Source organism: Hylobates moloch, unplaced genomic scaffold (assembly GCF_009828535.3).
Source record: "Hylobates moloch isolate HMO894 unplaced genomic scaffold, HMol_V3 SCAFFOLD_6, whole genome shotgun sequence".
Lineage (NCBI taxonomy): Eukaryota > Metazoa > Chordata > Mammalia > Primates > Hylobatidae > Hylobates > Hylobates moloch.
In genome coordinates, this window is record NW_026652281.1 from 131,628,690 (window position 1) to 131,634,689 (window position 6,000).

The window sequence follows — 6,000 nt, forward strand, 5'->3', positions numbered from 1 at the left end:
ATACTCTTAAGTCAGAGCTGCAAGGGAGTTTAGAAAGCATTTGGTCAGAGCCGCTGCTGACAGATGAGGAAAGTGAACCCCACAAGGGGAAGGGGCAGGCCCCAGGCCAGGGAGCTCAAGCCAGAGCATGGCTGGGGGCTCCAGGTTCCTTTTGTTTCCACAGAAGCCCAGAGCTTAGTCAGTTTCAGCTGTGGGACCAGCAAAGGCTCTGCCAATGGCTGGGAAAAGCAGCAGCCCCTATAAGGATGACAGAGCCACCAGGCAGAGTGCAGACTCTATGCTAAGCACCATCCAGATGACTTGCACGCCGACATGCTCTCAGAAAGTCCACACCACAACTCTACACAGCAGAATCATTGACTTCATTTTACAAAGAGAAGCCGAGGCTCAGAGAGCAAAGCAGTCTTCCGGAAGCCACACAGCGGGTAAGTGGAGAGCTAGCATCAGATCTGTGTGTGAAAGAGCCCCACATCACCATCTCCTAAACATCCATCCTTCAGAATTTTTGCCTTAATTGTATTTGAACAATGTTTCACTTTCCATAAAGGGAAAACTAGTATCATTTGAAAGATTTATTTTCATTGTAGAAAATACATTCATTAAAAACAGTGTTATTAAAATCTAGCTAAATCTTCACCTGCAGATCCCTAGGCCTGCCCTCTTTGTTAGGAGGTGAGATTAGCAAACATTAGAGAGGTATTAAAGACAAACTAGGCCTGGCACCATAATCCCAGCACTTTGGAAGGCTGAGGCAGGAGGATCACTTGAGGCCAAGAGTTTGAGACCAGCGTGGGCAGCATAGCCAGTCCCCATCTCTTAAAAAAATAAAACAATTAGCTGGGCATGGTGGTGTGCACCTGTGGTCCTAGCTAATTAGGAGGTTGAGGCAGAAGGATCACTTGAGCCCAGGAGTTCTAGGCTGCAGTGAGCTGTGATTGTACTATTGCACTCCAGCCTGGGCAACAGAGCCAGACCCTGTCTCCAAATGTGTGTATTTATTTAAATACATAAAACAGACTAGCACCACACTGAGGCTTTCCTTTTAATGAAATTTAAAGGATTGAAAGAATATTGAAGAGAGAATAATTTTGCAGGATATGAGTCTACCTTTTGCATTGCCCTGTATGAATTTGACCTTTCTTCCATCTCCGGGACAGAACATCTCACACTAAACTACGCTACCTTTAGGTGAGCCAGGTGGTATCAGTCAAGACTGGCTTTCTGGAAAATGCACCTGGACCAGGTTTCACATCATGGGAGGCCTAAGCATATGGTATCTCTACTTAAAGTTTCTTACTGTCCAGGGATAGTAGTCCACGCCCCTCTCCAGGGGCCTGGGGGTCCAGTCAGCAGGCTGCCTGGAGCCAGGGCACACTCTCTCCCCAAAAGATGACCCACCAGCATGTTTGCCTAATGTGGCCACTTTGGAAACATTGTTTGTTCTCATCCTGCTAAAAACAGCTTCAAAGTGACTCCTGTCTAGACTGTGCCAGGATCGATTATCAAATCCCTGACTTGATCGAAACCACAGGGGGACATAGTCATTTGCTTTAATGCAATTAAAGCAAAATATAATCATGTATCCAGGCCAGGGACAAGAGCAGGGCTCTTTAGAAGGTGGGAGGAGAAACCAGCTCTGGATAATTTCTTCTCAGCTCCAAGGTAGCGAGCTTAGACTTCTCCTGCCTCCGTCTCCAAGGCAGCCTTGGGCTTTGCTGCAGAGCCACCAGGTGAGAGTGTCCTGGGCGAAGGGGGAGCTGGAAGAAAGCAGTTTTGGAGTGAGATGTGGAGGAGGGTGGAGATTTGCAGAGCACAGCCAGGAGGAAAGAAGAAAAATGAAAAAGACGAAGAAATGGTCGGGCGCGGTGGCTCACGCCTGTAATCCCAACACTGTGAGAGGCCAAGGTGGGCGGATCACCTGACATCAGGAGTTTGAGACCAGCCTGGCCAGCATGGCGAAACCCCATCTCTACTGAAAATACAAAAATTAGCCGGGTGTGGTGGCACGTGCCTGTAATCCCAGCTACTCAGGAGGCTGAGGCAGGAGAATCGCTTTAACCTGGCAGCCAGAGGTTGCAGTGGGCCGAGATCGCACCACTGCACTCCAGCCTGGGCAACAAAGTGAGACTCTGTCTCAAAACAAATAAATAAATAAATAATATGGGGAGGAAGAAAAAGATCACAGAAAGAGGAGGAAATGGACATAGCCAGCTTGATAATTTTCAGAATCTCTGACAAATCCCCAGCCTCAGGGAGGTTGAGCCTGGCAGGTCTTCCTGAAGGATGGCAGCCTCCCCAGCAGCAGGTGAGGTTAATCCAGCAGGACTTCCATGAAGAGGCACCAGGAAAATGTGTCTTCCCTTCTCAGAGAGCCATCATGAGGCAAAAGTTCAGGGCGAGGGCTTGCCTTTCTGTCTCCCGGCTTCGGCCCAGCATGCGCGGGCTTTGAAAAGGAGTCAAGTGTCTTCACACCACGCACCTGCCTCTCCCTCAGGGGCAGGCAGGGCTGGCAGGCCTCAAGGGACCCCCTCAGTGCTCACTGCACAGGCTGTCCGGGGGCTCCACACTGTCTGTACCGGTTCCTATGACTGCTGTGACAAAGTACCCCAGACTGGAAGGCTTAAACCACAGTTCTCACCGTTCTGGAGGATAAAAATCTGAGACAATGTGTTGGCAAGCTTGGTTCCTTCTGAGGGCTGCGAGAAAAGGATCTGTTGAGGCCTCTCTCGCCAGCTTGTAGGCTGCTTCTCCCTGTGTTTCCTGATTTCCCCTCATCTTCCTGGGTCTCGACATCATCTTCCCTCTGTGCATATCTCTGTGTCCAAACTTCCCCTTCTCATAAGGACTCCAGTCGTACTGGATTGAGGCTCACACTGAGGACCTCATTTTAATTTGATTACCTCTATGAAGACCCTAGCTCCAAATAAAGTCACATTCTGAGGCACTGGACTGAATAGTGTGTCCCCCCTCAAATTCAGATGTTGAACTTTAGCCACCATTTTAGTGGGATGAGAAAATGGGGCCTTTGGGGGGCGATTAGGTCAAGAGGGTAGAGCACTCCTGGATGGGGTTAGTGCCCGCGCGTAAGAGACCCCAGGGAGTTCCTCCAGCCCTTGCACCATGAGAGGACGCAGCGAGATGGTCGTCCATGAACCAGAAGCAGACCTCACCAGACCCTGAATCTGCCAGTGCCTTAATGTGGACCTCTCAGCTTCCAGAACTTGGAGAAACAAAAGTCTGTAGTTTCAGCCACCCAGTCTATGCCATCCTGAACAGACTAAGGCAGGGCTTCAACATATTAATGTGGTGCGGTGGCGGGGGACACAATTCAGCATATCACACTGTCTGTGGGGAGCTCCCCACTGCTGCCTTGAGGAGGGGAGGAGAGACAACAGTCCTTGGCAATGCTCAGCGCTCCCTAGCTCCAAGCCTTGAACAAACGATTTCACTTTCAAGGGCCTTGGCTTGCTCATCTGTGAAATGGACACGGTAACAACACCAACGCTGGCTGGAGAAGAACGCAGTAACACCACATTTCCATCCCTTTTACGTTTACTCGGATCTCAGAGCTGGAAAGCATCCTTGGAACTCCTGTGTGCTTTCCCTTGCCAAATTTAGGTCCCCCCAAAACTGAGAACTGTTTTCCACCTCAAAAGGTCCAGCTCTGACAGCCTTTCTTTCTCCTTCATCTCCTTCTCCTCCTCCTCTTCCTTCTCCGTTTTCTTTCTTCCTTGTTCTCTTCCTTGTTCCTGTTTTATTGATTCCCAAAACTATCATTATTTGTTGTTATTGGCTACTGCTTATTAAAGACACTGTACAGACATTGTGCCAAATGCTTTACAATCTTTATCTCATTTTATCCTCACAATAACCTTACAGGATAGGAACTACTAATATTCCCATTTTATAGATGAATAAGCTGATGCTCAGAGAGTTTGGGGGAGGCCCAGAGAACAGAGCCAGGAGGCTAATGAGGAAAAGTGCAGAAGGCAGACCACAGCTCCAAGGAAGAAAGGTCTTCCTCCCAGGCTGCCTGGGGAGGGAGGAAGACGCCCACTCCAGGATGAAAGCAGAGGCTGGATGACAAGATAGCAGAAGTTAAAGAGGAGCTTTTGCACAGAGCTCAGGGGAGGCACCGAACTTGGCAACTTCTCAAACCCCTTTCACCTCGAGACTCCAAGGGTCTCGACCTCAAAGCCCCAGCCGAGGAGAGACCCGCAGGAAAAGAAAGAGATTCTTGCAAACCCTCCCAAGTCAAACCACCTGGTCGCCTCTCCTAGAGGCACAGCACATAGCAGGTACTAAATAAATATTAAATAAACAAATACATATGTCAATCCACTGCAGTCACAACAATCTCTGCTATTGCTGTGAGAGGACCATCTGCTGGGAGTGGGCTAAGTTTCTCACCTAGAATATCTCGTTTCATTTCCTCTTCTCCCAAGCCCTTACCGGGTAGGTGCTATTCTTATCCCCGTTTTACAGCTGAGAAAGCTGAGACCCAGTCTGCCTGACTCCAAAGCTCTTAACCACTGTGTTAGCACATATCAAACCCCGCCCACAGATTCATTTAACCATTCCAGCAGTCTTGGGTCTCCAGAAACAGCCAGAGCATACAGTGGGTGTTAAATAATACTTAATGAATCATTGAATTGATCCATGCATCAAACCTAGCCTACTGAGGTGGACATATAACCCAACAAACAACAAAATCTCTGGTTCCATAAGAGTCCCCTAACCCAGTGCCTGGCACACAGTAGGCACTCAATAAATATTTGTGGAAAGAATGGCCCACTGGCCCCTAACATAAGCTCCTCTGCACACAAATTTCATCTCTAGGCACTTTGAAGTTCCCCCAGGGGACAGCTGCTTTTCCTGTTATCAATGCCCTCCTAGCCCCTCCTGGCCCCCTGGGCCCATCCAGGCCAGGGACCTGGGGCCGCCACAGCCAGGAGATAAGAATGATGGATAGCCAGCCTCCTGGCTCCACAGAAGCCTGGGGTTTCCTGGGAGCGGGAGACAGTCTAGTGATTCCAAAGCCCCTCGGAATTTGAGTAGAGAGAGCTCAAGGAGGGGGTGGAGGCAGCGGCAGAGGCGTCCCTATCTCCTCAGAGATGCTGGACCCGACAGGAGGTTTCAGCACCCCCCAGGAGCCTTGATCTCCTTCCATGTTGACAAGGCTTCCTTTCAGCATGTGCTGGACACCAGGACCCATCACTGGAGCTTCCAGTGGGAGAGGGGAAGATGGCAACCCCTCTCCCCTCCTCTCCTTTCCTCTTCCCCACCGCCAGAATCTGGAAGCAGGGCAGGCTTCCTTCCCAGTTTGTAATTCAGGCCCTGTCATTAATTAAGCCCTTGGCAAATTAAAAAGTCACAATATCTGAGTCTCAGTTTCCCCATTTGCAAAATAAGCATTGGGGGAGGTGTTCCCTTCCAGCTCTGCTGAGGCAGGATTCTAAGTAGCTAAGGAGGGAACCTGCTGTGTGGCTGAAAGTAGTGGCTGCTGCCTAGATGGGGAGGCCAGGCTTGCTCTTGGACTCAGGCAATAATAAACATGGGTTTGTTTAATTTAAAATCTCTGATCCCCAGAATGAGATGCTTCCTAACTTTGGGTAGAACCTGACCATGTTAGATTTTTAAGGACTCCAAGAAATTGAAACTTATTAATTTATTTTTGTCCTTCCCTTCTCTCTGGACCTAAGTTTATTTTAAATTTTTTAAAAAATTGTTTTAACTGCCAACAATACTTGAATGTGTCTTCCTTGTTTAAAAAAAAAATGCTGATGATGTTAAAATGCTCCAGACAAGCCTCATCCTAAACTATTCCTCTCTCTTTCCAAAGGTCACACCATCATTTGGGGATGTATCCCCAACACTTCCACAGCACCTCTTCATGTGCCTGTCTACCCACAGACTGACACACACAGACTTGTCCTGTAGGATATGTGATTTTATTAAAGGAGTCATCTCACACTGGGTGTGGCACCTTCCTTCCACCAC